Below are 27,058 nucleotides of genomic sequence, written 5' to 3'. Positions count from 1 at the left end.
GGCAAAAACAGTTCCTGCCTTCAAAGATACTTGTAGTAGAATGGGAAGATGACATGAAGACAACTGCATACATCCAAATAGCAGCTCAGTTGGAGGCAATCTCAGAAAAAGGTGCTACCATTAAGGGAACTGGGCAAAACTCCCCATGGAAAGCAAAATGTTAGCAGAAATTGAAGAGATCTAAGAGTCAATGGTCAGGAAAGTGCATTACTGGAATGGGAGAGAGCCAGTAAAAATACGTAGAGTCAGGAGATGGAGTGGGTTTTGTGAGAAAAAGCAAGAAATCCGGTATGTGGAGAGGTATAAAGCTTAAGAAAACTGGAAAGGTTGGAAGAAGTGAGATTATGATGAGTTTTAAATGATCTGGAGATGACAGGAAGACAATGGAATGGATTGATTGGGAGGATGATATTTAGGAACGTAACACTGATAGCTGAAAGGAGGATGAACTAGAGTGGGGAAAAACTTGAGGCAGGGAGACCAACCAGCAGCTTATTGCAATAGTCCAAGTTTTGAGGTGATGAGGGTTTACATTAGAATAGTGACAGCATCAAAAGAGAGAAAGGGATATATACAAAAATGATGTGAAAGTAGAACTGACATAGTTTTGTAATAATTCGGATAAAGGGGGAAGTGAAAAAGAGTGAGGAGATGAATGTGACCTTTAGATTGTGAACCTGGATAACTGGGAGGCGAGTTGTACTCTTGCCAGCAATATAGAGAAGTTAGAAAGAAGGAAAGGTTTGGGGAGAAAGATACATTGAAATAATATGTTGAATTTAAATTGGCTATGGGATATCCAAGTCAATTTGTTGAATAAGCAAGAAGAGATGCAAGAATAGAGGTCAAGAGAAAGGTTAGTTCTGAATAAGTAGATTTGATAATCATCTGCAAAGAGATAATTGAATTCGTGAGATCTGATGGAGATAAGCAAAATAGTACAAAGGGTAAAGAAAAGAATACCCAGAGAAGAGTTTGGGAAACTTGTATAGTTAGTGCATGTGACCTGGGGAAAAATCCAGCAAAAGCAACTGAGGAGAAATAGTCAGACAGAGAGAAGGAACAAGAGAGAACAGTGTTATGAAAACCTCCAGAGACAAGAAGGTCAAGGAAAAGATGCTAATCAACAGTGTCAAAGGCTTCAGAGACATTACGAAGGAAGAAGATAGTGTTGAGAGGAAAAAAAATCCCGGGACATTCTTGTATAATTCCTATTATTCTGTGTTCTATGGACTAGATAAAATTGGATTTTTGTAATTAAATCCATCAACCTAAAAATTTAGTCAATTTACATAATTAAATCAAAGTATTGGTATGTAATCTTATTTTTTTGTTGCTTCACTTAAAGTATCCGTGGTGAAACTGGTAGTAGCCAGGGCAACAGAAATTGCATTTACCTCATCCTCTTTCAATATACATTGTCTTAGTTTTCTCAGCCAAATTGCTGTGCTTTGAAAACTGTTTGTTCTATATAGCTTGGAAATTATGAGGGAATTCTGGGCCCAGGAACTGTGCTAAGGATCAGAGATATAAACACAGGCTCTTCTCTCAAAAAGATGTATTCCAAGTGACTAAGTCACTTAACCCCAATCGCCTCAGCAAAAAAATAAAAACAATAACAACAAAAAACAACAACAACAAAAAAAAATAAATGAAAAGATTATATTCTAAGAGGAGTAGATAAAGGATGAAAAAATAGCTGGAAAGTGAGAAAGATTTTGGAAGGGACAAGGCTGTTAGTAAGGAACTGAGGTTTGGAGAATGAATTGAAATGGGATCAAAGTAAGTATGGCCATGGCCTTCTGCTAGGGTCTTACTAATAGGGAGAACTCTACCAAGTCTGAAGGTACCTCAAAAGAGACATGGCCATTATCAAGGGGATGGGGAAACTTGGAGAGTGAAATAAATATCACTGAAATAGGAGGCACTGCAGGGGATAGAGCACCAGCTCTGGAGTCAAGAAGCTTCCTCTTCCTGAGTTTAAATCTGGCTTCAGACACTTACTATGTGTGACCTGGGCAATCACTTATTCCTATTTGCCTCAGTTTCTTACCTGCAAAATGGGCTGGAGAAGAGCATGGTAAGCTACTTCGGGATCTTTCCCAAGAAATTCCCAAATGTATTTATTAAGAGTCAGACTGAAGAATGTTTGTAACAGCTCTTTTTGTAGTGGCAAGAAACTGGAAATTGATTGGATGCCCATAGTTGGAGAACGGCTGGGTAAATTGTGGTATATGAATGCTATGGAATATTATTGTTCTATAAGAAATGACCAGCAGGATGATTTCAGAGAGGTCTGGAGAGACTTACATGAACTGATGCTGAGTGAAATGAGCAGGACCAGGCGATCATTATATACTTCAACAACAATACTATATGATGATCAATTCTGATGGACCTGGCCATCTTCAGCAATGAGATGAACCAAATCAGTTCCAATAGAGCAGTGATGAACTGAACCAGCTATGCCCAGCAAAAGAACTCTGGGAGATGACTATGAACCAGTACATAGAATCCCCAATCCTTCTATTTTTGTCCATCTGCATCTTTGATTTCCTTCACGGGCTAATTGTACACTATTTCAAAGTCTGATTCTTTTTGTACAGCAAAATAACGGTTTGGACATGTTTACTTATATTGTATTTAATTTATACTTTAACATATTTAACATGTATGGGTCAACCTGCCATCTGGGGGAGGGGGTGGGGGCAAGGAGGAAAAAAGTTGGAACAAAAGGATTTGCAACTGTCAATGCTGAAAAATTACCCTGCATATATCTTGTAAATAAAAAGCTATAATAAAAAAAGAAATCTAAAAAAATACTTTAAATTTTAAACAAACAAACAAAAAAGAATGTCTTTCAAAAAGTTGTCTGATGAGATACAACATGAAACAACTATGTACAAACTTGATATATTCGGTATAAACTGTAAGTAATCTCAGAGAAAAGGGTCCAAGATGGGGCTGATTGCAGAAGATGGGATTTTACCTGGGTTTTAAAGAAAGCCAGGGAAGGTAGGAGGAGGAATTGAAAAGGGAGTGTTCCAGGAATGGCAGAGTTGATTATGAGTTAAAGGGATTGATACACATACTAATATTTACTTACATAAAATATGACATGTATAACTTTGTGGATCCTGGATCTCTTTGTTTGCCTAGAGAAATCTATATTCTCCTCATAATAATATTTATAATATTAGCTTTTTATCTTCAAAATACATGCAAAGACAAGTTTTCAACATTCACCCTTGCAAAACCTTGTGTTACAAATTTTTCTCCTCTTCCCACCCCTAGATAGTAAGTAATCTAATCTAGGTCAAACGTGTTCAATTAAGAATATTTTAAATGCACAAAATAAGATGAGATGACAAGGGAAACTCATATAATTTAAATACTTATCAAAATATTTTTTAAAATAAGTACATTAATCTGAGGTTAAGAATTTCTGTAACAGAATAAACATCCCTATACTTGCACATATACATATACTATTTGTTGAGGTTGAGTCATCTGAGTTGTGTTCATCTCTTCATGATCTTATATGGGAAATCTCTTGGCAGAGATACTGGAGTTGTTTACCCTTTCATTATCTGGCTCTATTTACCAATGGGGACACTGAGTCAAACAGGGGTAAGTGACTTGCCCAGGGTCACAGAGCTACTAAATATCTGAGGCCAGATTTAAAATGAGAAAGTAAACACTGTTCTATCTAGCTTCCCTGCTATGGTGTCCCAAAAGTTTTAGTGTAACTTTAACTTTAGTGATTTAAAATGCCCCATGATTTTTGGAACACTCAATATACATATACCAGAAGAAACTTTCTATATGTGGAACTTACACACACAGAAAAATATGTAAATATGCATGTACATGTATGTATTTGTATGAATATGTAGGGGTCCATGAATGGAAATAGATCCTGTTTTGTGATCTTAAAAAAAACAAACCCAACAATTCAACTATATATCCCTGAGAAGCAGTTCCTACTATGTTTGGATATTTCCAAACATTGTCAAATTCAAGGGAAGTGGAGCTCACTGAGGTCCCCAACTCTTTCCCCTACAACTTTGTGTCTTTTAATTTCTTTAGAACTTTTGCTTTTTAGTTTCATTCTTCAGTGGAATAGTTCATGATTTCAATGAAAATTTCTTAAGATTTTGTGTTAGCTCTTTTGTTTAGCACAAATCCATATCATATATCCTAACTGGGATGCTTAAAATTGTCCCTTCCTTCTTTATAAATAAAATAACCTTTTTAATATAAGATCTTTGGGCTTTTTTAGCAATAATGATAAATTTTACTACTGGTCATTGTCATGAAATCCCAGATTTATCCCTAAGAAAGGAGATGAGAGCTTCTTTAGTGTCTGAAAGGCAGCCTCTTTATGTTATCGTGAAGGCAGCATTGGCCCACAGAGAAGGGAGGTAGAGAATGGAACAGAATGGGAGACACCCCGTTGTGGATTGCCGAGTGAGTTTTTAGACCTCCTAGTGGGTATGACCAGAGAGGAGGGGAGGAGGACAGCAGGGGTGGGAGGTGGTGATTGAAAGCTTTCCCATGGCGTTTTGGGAATAGCAGAAATCTTTTCTCTGAAGAATAACCCAGGAATCTGTCTTCTCTTCTCTTCTACCTCTGTTGGGTTGATTTGTAAGAGATTAATTCAGTTTCACAGACAGAGGCCTCACAACATCCCTGCTATAATAATGAGCAAATATGTTTATTATTTTTCTTTTTATAGGGACACCTGTCGGCAAAGCCTAAGTAATAGAATGGTAAATTGCCAGGCAGATGATCTAACAGGCAGAAATTTCTTTGGTTGGAGAAATAGGTCACAGAGATACCTCATGAAAGACAGTGGTGGAATGGTTAGTGCTGCTATCTCTCTTTGCAGAAGGCGTTTTCCCGTTTTTTCCAGGAGATACAAATGAAACATCAGTGTCTTTTATTTTTGAACAAACTTGAATATAAGATCATTAAATAAAATTCACCTATTTGTCTCCAAGAATCTGAAAAGTCAATGCAATGTGTCTCATACTCCGGATCTCTAGGAGGTAATTCAACTTTTATGAAACTCATTGATTCATTGATTAATTCTTTTTTTCTTTTCTTTTCTTCTTCTTCTTCTTCTTTTTTTTTTTTTGCTCAGACTTTTTTCTTTGGTATAAGTTTCTCTCTCCTGATGAGAAAACTCTCTACAGAGGCATCTTCTCTTCAATTTATCAGAATAGCCTGAAACAATGAGAGGTAAGGTCACTTGCCCAAGGTCACCCCACCAGATTGTGTTAGTTAGAATCCAGGTTTTCCCAAGTCCCAGTCCAATACATGCAATGTCTCCATTCATTCTTTGAACAGCTCGCTGTTTGCTTTGGGCAAAGACCTGAGCTAGGCATTATGGAGGCATAAAAATAGGTAGAAAATATTGTCCCTGACCAAGATGTTTATAATTTCCTAGAAAAGAGAATATTGTTGGAGTGTTTAAAATGCTAGGTTTGAAATTAGTAAATTAGTAATTCAGTTGTTTTATTCATGTCCAGCTCTTTATGATCCATCCTATTTGGGGGTTTCTTGGCTAAGACACAGAAGCAGTTTGCCATTTCCTTCTCCAGCTCATTTTACGGATGAGGAAACTGAGGCAAACAGGGTGAAGTGACTTGTCCAGTGTCACACAGCCAATAAGTGTCTGAGCCTGGCTACGAACTCAGGAAAATAAGTCTTCTTGATTTCAGGTCTGGCACTCTATCCACTGTATCATCTGGCTCCTGGATTAGTTCAAATTCTGCTTCAAACACTTTTACTGACTGTGTGGTCCCAGGCAAATTATTTAACTTTTTCTGTGTTTTAGTTTTCTCATCAGAAAAATAAGGGTATTAGATTTAATGACTGCTGATATCATTTCTCATTGAGTCATTTAATCTATGAGGCAGTATATAATAAGTAGAATAAAACTGGCATAAATCAAGTGCTATGAGGAGTGAAAAAGGTTAGAGTAGGAGAGTTATGGAGTATCAGGGTAGGCTTTATGGAAGGAATGGCATTTGAACTCAGCCTTAAAGCTCTAGTAGGATTTGGAGAGGAAATTGTAGGTTGGGGGGAAAAATATTTCCAGATAAATGGAATGAGCTTAAACAAAGGATCCAAAGTCTAAGTCATGTTTAGGGAATAATGAATAGCCCTTTTTTGCCTAGAGCAATAGGGTAGCAGGCAATACATTTGGAAACGTGAATCTAGATGGTCAATGGACACTATTATCATTATAATTCCCATCTTTTGCAAAAACTGCCCCAAAGTACTACTTAAAATTACAAGTAACTGCTACATCTTGGCAATCAGACATCTCCCATGAATGTTTAGGACCAGACTGGGGAATTGGGACTTTATCCTTAGGCATTTGGGAGCCATTTAAGATTTCTTCACCCGGGAGTGACATGACTAAAAGGGGGTAATCTTGGGACAAGAAGATTGTTTCAGTGGTAAAGAGAGAAGGTCGTCTCCTTTAAGGCATGTCTATGGCTCCCTAAAGCTAGATAATCAGCCAGAAATGAAAGAATTATTACTATTAAGACCCACAATTATTAAAATATATACTAAGTAAGGTAATTCATATCAATACTAACAATGAAATATAAGGAAGTATAATAGGAGAATTGACTCTGCACTCACCAGTTTGTCTCTGAGGAAGAGAGGAGAAAATATATATTTTCCCCTTTTTTTCCTGATTGTGAGTGGATATGGATATGAGCTTGCTGATATGTTGGTTAGTCTTCTCTTTCTTTTCTATTTGTTGTTGCAAGAGTAGAGATCTTTGAATAGAGGATGGAAAGATTATCTATCTATTTATCTATGTATCTATCTGTCGATCATGTATCTACCTATCTATAGGTAGATATAGATATATATGTGTGTGTATATAATCAGAAATGAAGGTGATTAAAAAAAAAGATATATTTAAAATCATGTAAGCTTGTTCCAGTGTTTTCACTCTGTAGGCCTGACTTTCCTGTTCTGTAAGACTAGGGGTCATACAAAGAGACTTAACTGAGTTTCAATTGATAAATGATGGACAGAAGCAGCTACACCCAAAGAAAGAACACTGAGAAACGACTGTGAACTATCTGCATTTTTGTTTTTCTTCCCGGGGTATTTTTACCTTCTGAATCCAATTCTCCCTGTGCAACAAGAGAACTGTTTGGTTCTGCAAACATATATTGTATCTAGGATATACTGCAACATATCCAACATATATAGGACTGCTTGCCATCTAGGGGAGGGGGTGGAGGGAGGGAGGGTAAAAATCGGAACAGAAACGAGTTCAAGGGATAATGTTGTAAAAAAAATTACCCTGGCATGGATTCTGTCAATATAAAGTTATTATTAAATAAAAAAAATAAAGGAAAAAAAAGGACAGGGTGAGACCTTGGAGATCATTTATTCCATTGTTGAGGAAACTGCCAAGAAACTGACTTGATTTCAGAGATGATAGAATCATACCTTTAGCCCTCTTAGGGGACCTTCTAATTCAATATTCTCATTTTATGGATGGGCAAACTGAGTTTCAGGGAAGCTAGGTGGTGCCATAGTGCCCAGAGCCCTGGGCCTGGAATTGGGAGGATGCATCTTCCTGAGTTCAAAACCAACCTCAGGTACATAGCAGCTGTTTGATCCTGGGAAAGGCACTTAACTCTGTTTGCCTCCGTTTTCTTAGCTATAAAATGAACTGGAGAAGAAAATGACAAATTACTTTAGAATCTTTGCCACATGAGGTCGTGGATAGTTGGACATGACTGAAATGATTCAATAAAAACAATAATTTATTAATAAAAAAATCACATATTTTAAATGCCAGAAATCTCCACTTTCTTTAGTTGGTTAATATTAGGTTTGTGACACTGAGTGATGTGAATTACAGAGAAGGCATCAGCTCCCTAGTAACAAACAGGAAAATGAATGTCCTTTCCTTTGCTTCCTTTAGATTTCCCAACTCTAAAGTTAGTTTTAGCTTCTAGTCATTATCAAGTCTCACTTGTGGCAAATTGGGTCCAAGACCATGATTCAAGATTCCAGCTGAGGTTTTCATTCTTGGGGAACAGGAATCTTTCATGAAGGTTTTTAATTGATTGCAAATGAGACAACATCCCCCTTGACAACCACCGCCGGAGAAGTCAAAGACTCAATTATGTGGGTGGGAAAAGTCTTTCCCTGCAATGTTGCCAGACACTTTGCTCACAGTGAAATAAATGTAGAACATTTGAAAAGTTCAAACATTATGTCCATGATAAAAGTGAATAATTTACTTGTGAATTTCCTTCAAATATGTTGTGGCTTACAAGGAAAAATAAAATCTACCCTACACTCAGAGCCGAATGCATGATGTTCCAATGGCTTTGTCCAGCATTTGAGTAATGATTGGTGAATAGAATGAATATGTTTGAGCAATAAGCTTTGTATGTTGTCTTTTTATCTGTCACAGAACCATAGACTTATGAATGGAAAGACCCTTAGAGATTATCGAATTTTGCCCCTTCATTATACAGAGGAGGAAACTGAGTTCCAGAGAAGTCATAGGATCATAACTTTGGAGCTAGACCAAACAGTTCATAATTTATCACCTCCTTATTCAAAGAAAGAGATTGATTCACCAAATACAGAAGTAACAAGTCCATAATCAGTCAATAATATTTATTAAGCATCTACTGTATACTTAGTACCTTCTAAGGGGCTCAAACAGGGAGTTAGATATAGATAATCCTTCTCTCCTTCCCTTCCTCACATTTTTTTAAACTTAAAACCAGCTTTATGTATAAGGATCAAAATGGCAAACGACAAGTGGAAAATTGAGAAAAATGTGTATATTGCTCTCACATACAGACAAGAATGATCCAAGATAGAGCTGAGGAAAATTGGTGCTTTTGATACTTGGAGATAAAATAAAACAGGTTGTATTCCTTCTCCCACCAGGTACATTAACTCCCATAAACATAAACATAGAGTGTCCACTGACTTAAAAATGGGTTTCATTTGCAAAGGAGAGACACGGGGGAGAAGATATTCGCCTGGTTTGAAGTATTTTTTCTTTGACAAATTGATAATGGAAAATAAAAATTGAAAGGGGAGTTTGCAGAGTTTGTGTTAGCATTTTTCAATAATTTAACTCCTATCTTTCATATCTTTCAAAACTGAAAGAGGCTTAAGACATTATTCAGTCCAACTTTCATTTTATAAATAAGGACATAGAGGTCAACAAGATTAAATAAACTGCTGAAACTCATACTTTTGGTGATCACGCAAAACCTCTAGTTTTACTTCATTTTCTAAAAGAAAAAAATGTTTTCTTTCATTCTCATTATTTTCTGAATGAGCTGTACTCCTTCTTCACTCTGTTCTCAGCCAGATCAGGTTACCAGCCTTTGCTAAACTCAAACTCAGCTTCTTTTTTTTTTTCTTTTTCAAATGATATTTTGCTATTGCATCACTTTCTGAATATTCCCTAACCAGAGTAATTTTCTAACTGTGTAATAAAGATGAAAAAGGAAGAAAGAAAAAAGGAGAGAAAAAATATAATTCAAGAAAACTAATCAACACATGAACAGAGTCTGATTATAGAGAATGTTTGGCAGGCACAGTTCAACATCAGTTTCAAAGAGGGAAGGGAGTGACTTTCTCATCTCTTCTTCAGGAACAAGCGGAGTCATTATAATCACAAACTTCCTTTCTGGTTTAGTGGGTTCCTGAGCATGCATTTGTAGTTTAGGTGGGTGTAGTCCTTGTATTTATTGTTTCCTGGTTCTGCTTCCTTCTTCATTGATTCATGCATTGTTTCTGTGCTTCTCTGTACTCATCATTCCTTATTGCCCATTAATATTCCTTATTTTATATACCCTGATTATTTGGTTAGCCATTCCCCTAATCAATGGATAGCTACTTTTTTTTCTGAGTCAATTGGGGTTAAGTGACTTGCCCAGGGTCACACAGCTAGGAAATGTTAAGTGTTTGAAGTCAGATTTGAACTCAGGTCCTCTTGACTTCAAGGCTGGTGCTCTATCCACAGTACCGTCTAGCTGCCCTTGGGTATCTACTTTCTTCCCAGTTCTTTGCTACTACAAAGAGTACTACTATGAATTCAACCTTTCCTTTATTGTTAGAATTTGATTTTATATTACCTAATGAATCCTTCCCTCCTTCTTCTCTTTCATTTCCTCCTTTTCTCCTTCTTTTTCTCCTATTTCCTCTTCCTTCTAGAGAGCTATTCCTTGTCTTGCCACTGGATTCCAATAACTCTGGAAGGGAGAGTGAGACTGAGGACTTTGTACAGCTCTGCTTCATTAAACTCGATTTAGGAGCAAGTCAAGATGTCACCCTATGATGCCATTGATCCTCTGTGAGGACAAAGGATGAACAACAACAAGAGTCCAACACACCTAACCAATATATGTGGTGGGATCGGGGAAGGGAGAAGATGTGGAAAAGGCAGTATGGTCTAGCAGATAGAGAAGTGGCTTTGGAACCTCCAAGATCTGGGTTCTAAGCTTTGTTGGAAAGGAGGGTTGAAGAGACAAGTGTGGCAGCATGTTTTGGAGCTGGTGCCTGGAACGCATGTATGGTTCTAATGAACATAAGGCATAAGAGCCCCAGGTGGTTGCTGGGATAGAGTCCAAGGTTCTGGTGGGGAGGATGGCTGCAGTGTAGGTGACATAGTTTGTAGCTGATGGCCGACAGCCAGATGGTTTATAACTAGATGCACTCTGAAAGTTCTGACTCTCCATCTCTGAAATCACCTGCCCATTTTCTCTGCCTGGTAATGAGGGAGGAAATCAGAGGCACATTTTAATTCATTCACAGTAGTAAACTTACTGAATGCTTGCTGTGTGTGCTCACCCAACATAGACTAAGCAACAATATCCCCGTACCTTCCTTCTTCTTATTCCCTGTCCAACACTTTACATATAACTTCCTCTTTGCAAATGATACCTCTTTAAGGGAAGGCACTTTCTTGTTTGGAGTTCTTCATATTCTAGAGCTTAGCATTGTTTCTGGCACATGTTGTTATCTAGTTATTCAATCACATCCGACTCTTCATTACCCAATTTGGAGTTTTCTTGGCAGAGATACTGGCGTATTTTGCTATTTTCCTTGCCAACTGATTTTACAGATGAGGAAACTAAGGCAGACAGAGTTAAGTGATTTGCCCAAGCTCACATAACTAGGAAGTGTCTGACGTCAGCTCTTATTGGTCTGATTAGCCCCAGTCAGACATACTGTAACTTGACTCTGATGTCATTTTGCTCCTCTTTGAGAATGAAAGACAACAACTGAGACCATATTTGAACTCAGAATGTTGAGTCTTCCTGACTCTATCCACTGCACTACCTAGCTGCTCCTTCTTGGTACATAGTAGGTGCTTAATAAATAAATGTTCTCTCTCTCTCTCTCTCTCTCTCTCTCTCTCTCTCTCTCTCTCTGTCTCTGTCTCTGTCTCTGTCTCTGTCTCTGTCTGTCTCACTCTCCCTCTAGGATTTGTGGGAGACAAAAGGATAGGAAATAATCCCTGCTCTCAAGGAGTTTATATTCTTATTGGGAAAACATGATGTAAACATGTGACTGATGTAAATGTCAAGTCCTTAGACTGATGGCTTTTTAAACATTACTTTAGCCTCAAACCTATGGAAAGAGTCAAAGGTTTATCTTCCTCTTAAAACTGTATAATTACATGCACTTGATTTTTTTTTAAATCTGTGCATTTAATGGAGTTGGGTACTTGTGGCTGTTTAAAGATGCAGGCATATTATTTCCCAGTTGCAAACTTGCCAACTCAGTAGGTGTCTGACTAATAGACTATTGCAAATTAATTTACACATGTTTAATTAGGAATGGAGGGAAGCCGTATTTTAAAATAGATCTATTGGTTGATTAGTTCATGTTATTAATGGGCAAAAAGGACTGAAAATCACAATCAAGTTAACTTATTTCCAGGAGAGATTAGCACATTGAAATAAAGCCAGAAATACTCACAGGTCACATTGCACAACAGAAAGTGATCTCATAATTCCTAAAACAAGGGTAGTGTGTGTAGCCTCTGAAAATCATGGGCCTTGAGTTCAAATATTGGCTCTGCCTCTTATGTTAGTAGATACGTGAACTTGGTTAAGCTTCGGCCTCCCTCCTTTTAATCTACACCAGTTCATGAGCTTATATAAGCAGTTCTGAAGCCGGCTATTGGTATAATAACTGTGCAGGACTCATGCTAGAAATAACACCTACCATCTTCCCTTCTTCACTCATGCTAATTCTGGAGCTCCTGGCAGAAGTGAGGATGGAGTTTTCCCTATTGAGTAGAATCATTTCACTTATAAACAGTCAAAAGAGGCAGGCATTCATTTTGCAGCTGTAGAAAAACGGCATATTTATGTTAGGCAGAAAATATACTGTGTTACCTCAATATGCAGGCTTGCAAGATGAATTCTCGGGCCATAAATCTGGCCCAAGTCTTGGCAGCTTTGCTACGTTTGTTTATCAAATATGGGCTGCCTGGGTAACTTTTCTCAAATTTAGATGATTCATGTAAAGTAGCCCCAAGGCTCCACACATCCTTGTATAAGGATAGATGGAGTTAACCACACCCCATTTCCCCATTGTTAGTGAGTAAGTTCAGGGCATGAAGGAGGGAATCAAACTCAGCCACAAGAGACCAAAAGCCAATAGCTATTAGTTATTTCCCTTGTTGTCATTTTGGGAGAGGGGATCCAATGTATTGGAGGGAACTTCCAATCAATGAGATCATAGATCCGTGTGATTTTTATTAATCATCACTCACATTCAGTTTATTAAATGCCTACTATGAGCAAAGAACAGTGCTAAGGGTTTGAGATTGAAAGCCAAAACAAAATAATCTCATGTCTTTCCAACCTGCAAAGGAAAACCTAGAGGAACACAACATACTAGGGTAAGGAAATCAATATGACAACAGACATTTGGGAGGCACTTCTCAAGTACCGGGCCCTGTCCTAGGTGCTGGAGATGCAAACACAAAGAACGAACCATTCTCTGCTTTTGAGCTTATATTCTAATAGAAAAGATAAGAGCATGTATATGTATACAGCGAATAAACCTCTAAAAATAAATACAAAGAAATAGTACTAAAGACAATAGGAAGATAAGGCACTAGCAGTTGGATGGTTTGGGAGTGGTTGGGGAAGACCTCACATACAAATTATGCTTGTGCTGTGTATTTAAGGAAGAGAAAGATTTCCCAATACGGACCTGAGGAAGTCGTGTATTCCTGGCATGAAAGACAGCCAGCAGACAGACATTGGGTCTGGCAATGGTTCCTCCATTATTTTGCCAGAGCTACTAAAGTTAATTATCCTACTGAACTGATAAGGAATGAAGAAATTAGAATAGTTCTTATTCTTTATGTTTAAGCAAGGAGAGATTAGGAAAAAACTCAAATTTGGGAAAAGCTTTCTGGAAAAGGCGGAATCTGAAGTGAAGATAAGATGAAGATTCTGAAAAGCAGACATGAGGCATTTCAGGCATGGGGGATAGTTTGGAAAAATGTGTGGGGCTGGCATATGGCATATTGAGTTCAGGGACTAATAGTTTAATTTCTGGAAAGATAGGAATTCATTCGTTCATTTACTAACCATGTATTAGGCATCCCCTATAGGACAAACTTTGTGTTAAAGAGCTGGGGGGAGGCCATTATATGGTCTCATGAAACCCATAATCCATCAGGTAAGCTATAACCCACACACAAACATGTAATACTGTTCACTAAATATACAAGAACTACAGTGTAAAATAGAAAATAATAAGAACTAACAACAGCCTTGAAATGTTGTGAAGAGGTCATAGGAAGGGAAAACCATTTTCAACTGAGGAATCAGGGAAGACTGTCTTGAGAAGGTAGAATTTGACCTGAACCTTGAATGATGAGGGGATGGAGGACAATACAGCCACAGGGCCTGTGACAAAAATGTGGAGGTTTATAAGGCTCTGGAATTTTATAAGGGACAAATTTCCCTGTTTGTCCTACACATAAGATAACTAGAAGGGAGTCAGATGAAATAAGATTAGAAAAGGAGAGTAGTACTAGATTATAGAGGTATTTGAAAGTCAGACCACCTAAGAAATAAAGCAAAAAGATAAGGGCCTCATTTATCTGGGAAATTCTTTTTTTCCCTGTACACCTTTCATCCACGAAAGTGAACACCTTCCTTGCACCGTATCATCTTTAAGGCTTGCCTAGAGCACTGAGGGGTCAAATTGATACTAGATTTACACAATCAGAATGTATCAAAGCTGGGACTTAAATCCATATTTTCCTAACTCTAAAGCTAGCTCTCTATCCTCTACATCTTACTTTTTCAAGGGAATATGGGCTTTTTTCTTCCTTCTATATATTGTGGAAAACCAGGGAAAGATTTTTATATAGTAGCAGCATGAGCTGAACTGTGCTTTATAAATATTAATCTGGTGTGCAGGATGGACTGGGGATGAATTAGGAGGCTGTTGAAGCAATCCATGTGTAATGTGATGGGCAATTCAACTTTGACTGATTAGATGTTGGCAGGGAGAATGAAAAACTGGTGGCACACAGGAGAAATGTCATAAATGAAGAAATGATGGGACTGATTGGATATGGGAGAGGAGGGTGGAAAGTCAAAGATGTCTAGAGATTGCAAGCCTGGGTGACCAGGAGAATGTTGCTGTCACAAAAAGAGTCACAGGACATCTCAGAAGTGGATTATGGGACTTAAAATCATGGAAACTGGGAACACAGATTTGGAACTGGAAGGGACCTGTAATATCATTAAGTCTAACCCCTTCATTTTACAGATGAAGAAACTGGGACCCTGATATATGATGTGACTTCAGAGACCAACTCAGTTCCCCCTTTCCAATCTCCTCCAAGAAATTATTATCTTGTTTTCATAAGACCTCAAGTAATATGAGTCCCAATATACTCTGACACAGTTTATTCCACTTTGAGCCATTTCTAGTTCTTGGGAATTTTTTTTCCTGATGTCATGATAGAATCTGCCTATCTACAGCTTGTACCCTTTGTTCCTTTTTCATCCTCTGAGGTCCAGCAGAACAAATCTAATCATTTATCCAAAGGAAAACTTTCAAGTACTTAGAGTGAGTTGTTATGCCTAGAATAAGTCTTCGCTTTCTTCTGCCCTTCCTTCCGTTGATCCTTGTATCCCTGCACATCATCCAGGCAACTCAAATCAACCAGAATTTATTAAACACCTATTATGTGCCAGGCATTATCTAAGTGCTAGGAATACAAAGAGGCAAAAATAGCCCCTGCTCTGTAAAGCTCTCTAAAGCTAATGGAGGAGACAACATGCAAACAACTATGTGTAAACAAGATAGATAGAATAAATACTCTGGTTTCCCTCTTTTGGACAAGCTTCAATTTGTCCATGTCCTTCCTAAAATGTGGCACTCAGAACCGTACACAATGTTCAAAACAATCTAGTCTTGGCAAAATGGCACTCTCGTGGTCATTGTTCTGGATACTTCCTCTTAATGAATCCCAAAAGCATGTTTTGGTTACCATGTTGTATCACTGACTCATATTAAGCTTGCAATTCGCCAAAACTCCCAGATCTTCACTCAAATTATCTTGTTCTGCCTTTCCCATCTTGTACTCATAAAATAGAATTTATGAGCCTATGTGTTAGCTCTTAAATAAATTTGATTTTATTAGGGCCACCTCATCAGTTGAGTATTTTGGCATTGTTTTTGGTTTAGTGATTTTTGCATTCCTCCGCCAGCTTCACCTATAACTTTCCAATTCAGTACCATACCGCAGGGTGATATCACCTGGATCTATTGGTCCTCATGTCCTCCTCATACTGAAATAGCATCTTTTTGCTAAGTTCCCCTCGTGCGGGGTTTCTCCAGAGACCAACCTTTATGAGAAGGAGTGTAGACTGGTTCTTCTTCATTGCACACATGGCTTTGCCTCTGACCTTCCAACTTTGACACCATGTCACAGGTACTTAAGAGCCATCATTTCAGCTCCCCTTTCTATTTTATCTTTTACCAGCAGAGTATAAGATACTTGAGGGCAGAGATGTTTTTCACCCTGTATTTTTTTTTTTTTGCCTAGCACTTAGCACAATGTTTGGTTCATAGTATATACTCATTGGTTTGCCTTAATTTTCAAAGTGATACTATGGCTATTCCTGTTGGTTCTATGCCATATGCAAATTTGACTTTCAACCAAGTCATTAATAAGAATGACAAATATTAGGACAGATATCTGATGGACTTTATTAGAGACCTGCCTCCAAGTTAGCTAAACTTAATGAGTATTCTTTGGGTCCAGTTGTTCAACTAGTTGTGAATTCACTTAACTGTGCTATTATTTTCTCACAGTTCTGTCTCATGAGAATAGCATGAAAAGCTCTAACAGGCTTTACTGAAATATAAATGTATTAACCCTGTTGAAAAAGGAAATTAAATTGGTCTGCTGTTCTTTGTTCACAGTGAAGCGAGTTTGTTTCTTAATAATCGTTGCTTCCCTTTTGAATGCTCAAAACCCATTCTCCTAATATGTTCTAGAAAGTTATCAGGAGTAGATGTTGAGTTCATCAGCCTTTACTTTACAGACCCTTTCTTTTTAATTTTTCACAGATGTTTAGTAGCAACTCAACTATTACACTCATGATGTTATCATCATTCTGGGTTGGAGCTGGGATATATCTGGTGAATTAAACTCATTGAGTGTGGCTAGGTGCTCTTCTGGAATGTCTTCCTTGATTTGCCCAAGGTCTCCCAGCTAGGAAGTGTTGAGTGTCTGAGTTCTGATTTGAATTCAGGTCTTCCTGACTTCAAGTCTAGTGCTCTATTCACGGAGCCACCTAGCTGATCCCTATTTGGATCTCTATTGTTGACTGGCCATTTTCCTTCAATCTTTTCTAGAACCAAGATCATTACTTCTGGCAAAGATAGTACATGTTTAACAAAAATTAAATAGTTCTTTCTTCTGTGGTCATTATTAGCTCACCTTATTCTGGCAGAGACTACCCAGTTTTTGATCTTCCTCTTGACTTCAACATGCATTTTGAACCTTTTTTGAGGTTTTCTTTGTATTTATTATCAGACTCAGCTCATTCCTCCTGGTGAGAAACTCCCTCTATCAAAATAAATTGGTACCTCCTTTGCAAGTTCAGTCTTAGAGACTTGTAACTCTCCTTCTGGTCATGTCCTTATTTCAGTTATATTTACCAGTAACTTTCCTGTGCTCTATACTGTTTTTCTTAATGTATCTCTCTTTTTCTTTGAAATAAGAAATATTTTTCATGATTTCAATAATTCATTCTTGAGAAATTGCCATCTATATTTGGTCAACTTGAAGAATTGTGGGTTCTGGAATCCTTTCGGAATCCTATTGTCTTCAAGATGTAATCTGCCAAAGTATAAGATATAACAGGCTGTGTCCTTTCCTCCCCTTCTCTATCAAGAATTCTAAGATGAGGTAATTAATTTCCTACAAGGTCCCCCTTATTTCAATTTTAGTAATAAAATCTTTCTTGCTCGTCAGAATGAAGTCCAAAACAAAAACAAAAACAAACCAAACAATTTTCCTTGTTACTTCCTTCACCCTTTGGAGAATAAAATCAGCACCTGTGATGCTGCTTTGTAATAGTTTTCTACCGACTTCCATGACTATCTATATCTTTTTTGTCTCAATCTTTGTTAAAGTGATTTCATGTTTCCATAGCTTCTATCACTACCCAAATTTCTCTCCCCTTCTAAGAACTTCATTCATATTTCCAGATGCCTTTTTCTCTATCTGTATTTTCTTCTTAGCGCCTCATTATCAACATGCCCAAAGTCATAAACTGTTACCCTAATCCGTCCTGCCTTCCACCCTCAATATTTCCATTCAGACTGACTTAGCCAAGCGGATCTGTCTGTACCTCACTTACCACTTTTATCTCTCCTTTCCTTGTCTTTGCACTGTCTGTCTCTCATGTCTGGAATGCCCTCCTTCATTTCTTCTGCTTCATAGAAGGCCTCTCTTTAGGACAAAGAGTCATTATTTACATCAAGCTTTTCCTTATTCTCTTAACTGTTTCCTGATCCCCTCAATATCAATCAACCTTATATTAAACTATTTTGTTTTTATTTGTTTTATACTTTCAGGGATATAAATATATATACAAATTATACAACATATATGCATAAAATATATATTGTATATATTTGTGTATATATATACATAATATATAGTATATAAATACTTTGTATTTGTTTTATACTTTTTCTATACATACCTACATATATCATTATTTTTCTCCTTTATTAGCGTACAAGCTCTTTGTAAAAAGGGTTTGTTTCATCATATTTATATCCCCAGTGTCTAGCACATAAGAGATGCTGGATAAATACTTGTTGAATGTGAACCTTGGAGGCATTGGAAACTTTTCCTTCTCTTTCATCAAAGCATTCACTCTCTCCTTTGCACTTATTTTACTCACTATCTTTTCTTCCAAATCTCCCTCCCTTTTCCTTAACTTTCCTCTTACTGTGGAGAGCGTCCCCATCTGTCTGGTCACCAGGGCTCACAATCAAGATATTATGCTTGGCTCCTCATTCTCACTGTTTTCATAGCCAATCAATTGCAATTTCCTGTTGATCTTTCCTCTATAATGTCTCATTGTATATGCCTTTTTCTCTCCTAACACTGCCACCATACTGGTACATGCTAGTGCATCCTGGTACAAGTCATCTTTTCTCTTTTATTATTCTCATAGTTGTTGGGCTGTCTACCTCAAGTTCTTTCCTACTCTGGCTAAATTAATTTTTTTAAAGTGTAGATCTGACCATGATGCCTTTTTGTTCAATCAACTCCAGAACCTCCTTGTGACCTCTGGAACCATATAGAAATCCCTCTCTGCAAACCTAGCCTCCTCCTCTACTCCCAGTCCCTTTACATTTTACTCCTTTTCCCCCACACTCCCCATCATCCCAGTATTCTATGATAGAGTGATTCTGGTCTCATTGTTGCTCCTTATATAAGCCACTCCATCTCCAGACTCTGGACATTTTCATCGCTTATTCCCCAGGGAATCTTAACTACCATACTCTTCCTCTTCCTCTTTACCTCCTGCCTTACCTCATTTCCCTCAAATACCAGTAAAATTCCTTCTTCTATGAAAAGTCTTTCCTGATCCCCCATAATATTAATGCCTCTCTCTATTAAGTATCCTTTTGACCTTGGCTATATCTTAGTTGTTTTTTTTTTTAATAGTCCAAGAATCTTTTTAAAAAACAGTTATTTCGGGGCAGCTGGGTGGGACATGGATAGAGCACCAGCCCTGAAGTCAGGAAGCTTGAGTTCAAATCTGGTCTCAGATACTTAACACTTCCTGGCTGTGTGACCCTGGGCAAGTCACTTAATCCCAAAAGCCTTAGCAAAAAACAAAATAAACAAACAAACAAAAAAAACCCAGCTACTTCTGTGCTCAGTTTGTGAGGGATTGGTTCCAATAGCTCAGGATCCTTGTCACTGATGCTCACAAAGTGTGCTTCTCTGGGTGGAGCAAGCTGATGCTTCAGTCTGCACCCAAGTGCCTTTTCCTTTGGCTTCCTTCTTCTGATCACCTTCCAATACCCCTTCAGGGAGCTCTCTCTGCTGTTAGAGTACTTAAGATGCTCATTACCCACCCTAATTCTCTTCCATAGAATCTTGTCCTTCACCCGTTTGTTTACAACAACGCCTACAGCACGTCAAGTGACAATATAAACCCATCCAGGCTTGCCATGGAAAGATTTGTGGCTCATTCTTTGCTGGACACTGCCTGGAACCTTGAGCCCTTTATTGCTCTGAGGGCCACAGTCGGCCATGTTGTAACTAGACTCTAACAGTGACGTCATTTTTGCCCTCTTTGAGAACGAAGGACAATAACCAGCCAAAGGGGCAACCCCGTGTTTTAGAAAGGGCCTAGAAACATATAGCACATCCCTCCCCTTTTATGTTCACTCACTCACTGCAATATGGGAGAGCCAGCAGAAAGCTGTACGTCGTATTTGTACATGACCCTTTTCAGGTTGTCTCCACCATAAGCTGTGAGTTCCCTGAGAGCAAGGGTTGAGTTTTTTTTTTTAATTTTCTCTATATCCCTAGCAGTTAACACACTGCCTAGAGCATAATACATGGCTAATACTTGCTTATTCATATGGTACAGTATATATAGATATGTATGTGTATTTATACATGCATGTATGTATGTGCATACATATACAGATATAGTATATAAACATTTATGCAAACGTGTATACACATGTATATGTGTGCATACATATATATGTGTATTATGTGCATATATATATATATATACACACACACACATATACACACATATATGAAATTTTCATTCTTCCTTTAGATTATAAGGACCTTGATAGCAAGTTGAATAGATGGATGAATGATTGAATGAGCATAATGAATAAATAAATGACTGGTGTAGCCAGGTGGTCAGTGGACAGATCACCAGCCCTGAAGTCAGGAGGACCTGAGTTCAAATCTGGCTCAGATACTTAACACTTCCTAGTTGTGTGACCCTGGGCAAGTCACTTAATCCCAGTTGCCTGAGCAAAAAAAGACAAAAACAAAGCTATATATCCTTAAATAAATAAATGACTGAATGAAAAAGCATTCTTGAGGTCTAGTGTATCTGAATCTGTGATTTCAACAGTGTAGGGGACTCCCATCAATACTGATTGGCAACTATTCTACAAATTAGTTTTAGAATGGAAGGCCTGGGGTATAAAGAGATTAAGTAATTTGCCCAGATTTACACAATATATGTCAGAGATGGGATTAGAATCCACGTTGTCTTGAAATTGGCTTTCTCTCCATTCTGCCACAGTGCCTCTCAACTCGTAGGTGCTTAATAAATGTGTATAAACTTCAACAACAATACTATATAATGATCAATTCTGATGGACCTGGCCCTCTTCAACAATGAGATGAACCAAATCAGTTCCAATAGAGCAGTAATGTACTGAACCGGCTACGCCCAGCGAAAGAACTCTGGGAGATGACTGTGAACCACAACATAGAATTCCCAATCCCTCTATCTTTGTCCATCTTCATTTTTGATTTCCTTTACAGGCTAATTGTACAATATTTCAAAGTCCGAGTCTTTTTGTACAGCAAAATAACTGTTTGGACATGTATACATATATTGTATTTAACTTATACTTCAACATATTTAACATGTATTGGTCAACCTGTCATCTGGGGGAAGAGGTGGGAGGAAGGAGGGGAAAAATGGAACAAAGAGTCTTGCAATTGTCAATGCTAAAAAATTACCCATGCATATATTTATAAATAAAAAGCTATTAAAAAAAAAAACATCAGTAGGGGAAAAAATAAAAAACAAGAAAAGAGGAAAAAATGCATATTAAATTAAATTACATGAGAGACAATCCTGGTAAAAGTAGGATTATTGAGATGGAGACAGAATAAACCTTAGCTCTCATTGAATCAAGCTCTCTCCTTTTATAGATGGGAAAACTAAGGCTGAGAGGGGTTAAAAAACTTTTCCAAGGTCATATTAGAAATAAATGGCATTCTAACTCTGATTTGATGCTTCCAAGTTCAGAGCTCTTTCCCCTGTGCCATACTGTATGCTTTAGAGTTCTGCTCACCTTATGGAGTAGCTATAACAGACTCTGGGAATATTTTGTGACTGGGTGTCTAGGAAGGACCTGCCTTACAGGAGCAGCAAAAGGTTATTTAAATAGAGCCCAGTTGCAGGCGGGGTCCATTCTCTCTGCTGAAAAGTACATTAGGAATTTGGACACTAAGTGCTAACTAACCCAACACCTGTAAAGTTGTCACTTTTCTTTGTGAGAAATCCATGAGAAGAAATGCTGTCCACATTCCCCCAGGAAGGAAAACAGATTACACACATTAAGTCACCCTCGTATTGCTTCTTAAGCAGCTCGGCACTCCCAGCAGAGGGAACAGGAATGAAAAGTATATGGAAATGAGATATAGTGAGAAATATTTCATAGAGATGAAGGTGCTGGCTTCCTGCTGAATCTCCAGCTTTGAGTATTTTCAGTGGAGGAGGGAGTATGCTACATCCCAAATAACATTTTCTGGACTACATGTCAGACCACATCTGAAGTATTAGGTTAACTTCTGGGTACCAGATTTTATTTTCTTTCATTTTCTTGTATTCATTCTCTCTTTTCCTTTCTCTCTCCTTTTACTTCTTCCTCTCCCATCTTTCCTTCCCTTTTTCCATCTCTTTTACTTTTTTCCTCCTTCCTTTCCTGTATTTTTTCCTTTTCACCTATCCTCTCCTTCTTCACTATTTTCCTCCCTCCCTTCTTCCATCTTTCCATTCTTTATACTATTTTTTCTCTCATCTTCCATTTTTATCTTTTTTTCCTTCCATCTTTTCTTTCATTCTTCCTTTTTTTCTTCCTTCCTTCCTTTCCTTTCTGTTAATGGACTTTTTCTTCAAATAGTATTTTATTTTTTTCCAGTTACCAAGAAAATTTTTAGCATTCATTTTTATAATATTTTGAATTCCAAATGTTTCTCCCTCTTTTCCTCTCCTCCAATTTTCCAAAAGTAGGCAGTTTGATTAACTTTATACATTTTTTCATGTAAAGCACATTCCCATATTAGTCATAGTTGTAAAAGAAGAAACAGATCAAAAGAAAAAAAATGAGAGAATAAAGTAAATGAAAAAATGCTTCAATCTGCATTCTGAGCCTATCAATTTTTTTATCTGGTAATGGATAGTATTTTTCCTCATGAGTTCTTTGTATTTGTCTTGAATCATTGTGTTGCTTGGAATAGCTGAGACAATCAAAGTTGATCATCACACAATATTGCTCATAAGTACGTACAGTGTTTTCCTGTTTCTGCTTATTTCACTTTATACCAGTTCATATGAATCTTTCCAGTTTTTTCTGAAATCTGTTAATCGTTTCTTATTGCACAATAGTATTTTGTCACATTTATTATACCACAGCTTGTTCAGTCATTTCCCCAATTGATGGGCATCCCCTCAATTTCAATATTTTGCTACCATGAAAAGGGCTGCTATAAATATTTTTGCACATTAAAGTCATTTTCCCCCTTTTATTAACTCTTTCCGATACAAATCTAGTAGTGGTATTTCTAGATCAAAGATTATGCATAGTTTGCTTATTCTTTGGGGATAGCTCCAAATTGCTCGCCACAATGGTTGGATTAGTTCACAAGTCCACCAAAAGTACATTAGTGTCCCTAGTTTTCCATAACCTTTCCCACATTTATCATTTTCCTTTTCTGTCATATTAGTCAATCTGATAGGTGTAAGGTAGTATCTCAGAGTTGTTTTAATTTGCATTTCTCTAATTAAAAGTGATTTAGAATACTTCTTCATATGCCTACTGATAACTTTGACTTCTTCATCTGAAAACTGCCTGTTCATATCCTTTTACCATTTATCAACTGAGGAATTACTTTTATTCTTATAAATTTGACGCAGGTTTCCATAGATTTGAGAAATGAGACTTTTATCAAAGACACTTGCTGATTGTTTCCCAGCTTTCTGCTTTCTTTCTTATCTTGGTTGTATTGGTTTTGTTTTTTAACTTAATATAAGCAGTACTATCTATTTTGCATTTTAAATTGCTCTCTTGTTTGATCATGAATTTCATCTCCCCATAGGTCTGATACATAGGCTATTCTTTGCCATTTTAATTATAGTATAATCAAATACATGGTTGGTGGAATTGTGAACTGATCCAACCATTCTGGAGAGTAATTTGAAACTATTCCCAAAAGTCTATCAAACTGTGCATATTCTTTAATCCAGCAATGTCTCTGCTGGGCCTATAATCTCAAAAAGATGATAAAAAGGGAAAAGGACCTATGTAGGCAAAAATGTTTTTAGCCGCCCTTTTTGTAGTGGCAAGAAATTGGAAACTGAGTGGATGCCTACCAGCTGGAGAATGGCTGAAAAAGTTGTGGTATATGAATGTTATAGAAAATTATTGCTCTGTAAGAAATGATCAGCAGGATGATTTCAGAGAGGCCTGGAGAGCCTTACAGGAACTGATGCTAAGTGAAGTGAGCAGAATCAAGAAATCATTGTACACGGCAACAGCAAGATTATACAATGATTCAGTTCTGATGAACATGGATCTCTTCAACAATGAAATGATTCAGGCCAGTTCCAATGGCCTTGTGATGGAGAGAGCCATGTGCACCCAGAGAAATAACTGTGGGAACCTAATGTGGATCACAACATAGTATTTTCACTTATTTTTTGTTCTTTGCTTGCATTTTGTTTTTTTCTCTTTTTTTTTTTCTTTTTGATCTGATTTTTCGTATGCAGCATGGTGATAAATAGAAGAATTGCATATGTTTAACTTATATTAGATTGCTTGCCATCTGGGGTAGGGAGTAGGAGGAAAGGAAGGAAAAAATTGGAGCACAAGGTTTTGCAAGGATGAATGTTGAAAAATTGTCTATGCATATGTTTTGAAAATAACACACACACAGATATATAATTATGGTGTCACCCTTTATCTCTAAATCATGTACCCATTTTGATCTCATCTTGGGAAGTAGTATGAGATACAGGTCTATGCCTAGTTTGTGTCCTATTGTTTTCAGGTTTTCCCAGCAGTTTTTGTCAAATAGTGAGTCATTATCCCAAAAGCTGGGATCTTTGCATTTATCAAACACCAAGTTACCTTGGTCATTAACTACTGTGTTTTATGTACTAAGTTTATTTCACTTATCCACCATTCTACTTCTTAGCCAGGCCCAGTGAGCTTTGACAATTATTACTTTATAATATAGTTTGAGATCTGATACTTCTGGGTCACCTTCCTTTGATTTTTTTCATTAATTCCTTTGATATTCCTGACCTTTTCTCCTTTCAGATGAATTTTGCTGTTATTTTTTCTAGCTCTATAAGATACTTTTGTTTTTGGTAATTTGATTGTTATGTCACCGAATAACTAAATAAGTTTAGGCATTCTTATTATATTAGCTTGGCCTATCCATAAACAATTGATATTTTTCCACTTGTTTAGATCTGACTTTCTTTTGTAAAAGGTGTTTTGTAATCATATTCATATAGTTCCTGGGTTTATCTTGGCAGGTGGAGGCCAAATTATTTTATATTGTTGACAATTATTTTAAGTGAACTTTCTATTTCTAATTCATACTGCTAAACTTTGTTGATTATATAAAGAAATTCTGATGATCTACGTGGGTTTATTTTATACCCTGCAACTTTGCTAAAGTTGTTAATTATTTAAGTAATTTTTAGTTGATTCTCTAGGGTTCCCTAAACATACCATCATATCCTCTGAAAAGAGTAATAGTTTTGTTTCCTTGTTGGCTAATTCCTTCAATTGATTTTTCTTCTTTTATTGCTAAAGCTAACATTTCTGTATAATATTGAATAATAATGATGATATTAGGCATTCTTCCTTCACTCCTCATCTAATTGGAAAGGCCTTTAGCTTATCTCCATTACAAATAATGCTTGATAATGGTTTCAGATAGTTATTACTTATTTTAAGGAATACTTACTTTATTCCTATACTCTTTAGTGTTTTTAATATGAATGTCAAAAGATTTTTCAGCATCTATTGAGATAATCAGATGATTTTTTGTTAGATTTCTTATTGATATGGTCAATTATATTGATTTTTTCCCTAATATTGAACCAGTCCTGAATCCCTGTTATAAATTCCATTTGGTCATAAAGTATACTCCTTGTGATTATTGTTGTAATCACCTTGCTAATGTTTTTGTTCAAAAATTTTGCATCAATATTTTTAGGGAAATTGATCTATATTTTTTCTCTGTTTTATTCCTGATGTAGGAATCAGTTTTTATTCTGGTATTCTGGTATCTCTTCAATCTATAGAACCAAGTTTGTTCATTACAATCACAGAATGTTCATTTTTGTTTTGTCTTTCTTTCTTTTTCTTTCTTCCTCTTACCTTAAATCGCATAACATAAGTTAATATATACCTTTTCATGATTTTTATAGTATACTTTGTGAAGCTACCTTTAAATATTAGAGATTTTTAAGCCATTTCTCAATTACTAAGCAGATACCTTGTTTCAAGAAAATGATAGCTATGAGTATTTTGGCATAAATAGAATCTTCTTAATAACTTGACTTCCTTGAGGTTTATAAAATTTTAAGAGAAACATTGGCCTTAATTCTGAGTAGCGTAAAACTATGTGGTGCAAAGAATAGTTTCAGAGAATGGCTATTATTTAGCCAGAAAAAGAAAAAAAAAGAAAAGCTTTCATATGTAAAAAAGTCCAACTATTTCTATATAACTCCACTAGGGACAATGGAGAGACAGTGTATAAGAAATTTCTTTTAGAAAGGGGATGGAATAACTTTTTCAGTAGCAACGTCTTTTATCACTAGATATGGGTAAGTAGGTTTCAGATCAATCAATAAGCATTATTCAGGTAGCTACTAAATTGCAGGCTATAGCATCATGGATGCTTTAGAGGAAAGTGTTGTTTTGAGTAGTAAGTCATTTGTGATTCTTGATAAGTCATCTGTGGTTCTTCAGTATTCACAACTGTTATGGTTTCTGTCCATGAAAGTCAATTTTGTCAGAAGTCACTAATTCATATCAATAGAGAGTAAATTGTAGATAGTAGAAGTGGAAATAGAAGAACTGGTAGGGCAAGTAAGAAAGAAGACTAAAGTGACTGTACTTCTGAAGAAAGCCAAATCAAACCAAAAGCAACAAATAATTTACTGACAGTTTGCAGTGCTCAGTGCATCTTCACGTGATGTATTTTATTTATAGTCAATTATGCCAGATAGTATTCCTTTGGTTACTTAAAAGGTTAATTATGTCAACTGGAAGGACTCAAATATTAACTGCATTAACTCTACATTTATAATCAGGAAGATTTTGTAGCCAGCTAGTCCCATCAATTCTATAACCATTATTATTCTTTATCATTCATAACATCAGATCCCAGCATATTCATCTTTGGAGACCAGCAGAACTCTACTTACTTATTGCACAA

The sequence above is a fragment of the Antechinus flavipes genome, chromosome 4, assembly GCF_016432865.1.
Source record: "Antechinus flavipes isolate AdamAnt ecotype Samford, QLD, Australia chromosome 4, AdamAnt_v2, whole genome shotgun sequence".
Classification (NCBI taxonomy): Eukaryota; Metazoa; Chordata; class Mammalia; order Dasyuromorphia; family Dasyuridae; genus Antechinus; species Antechinus flavipes.
The sequence above is the reverse complement of the archived record's forward strand: the minus strand, read 5'-3'. Positions refer to the sequence as shown.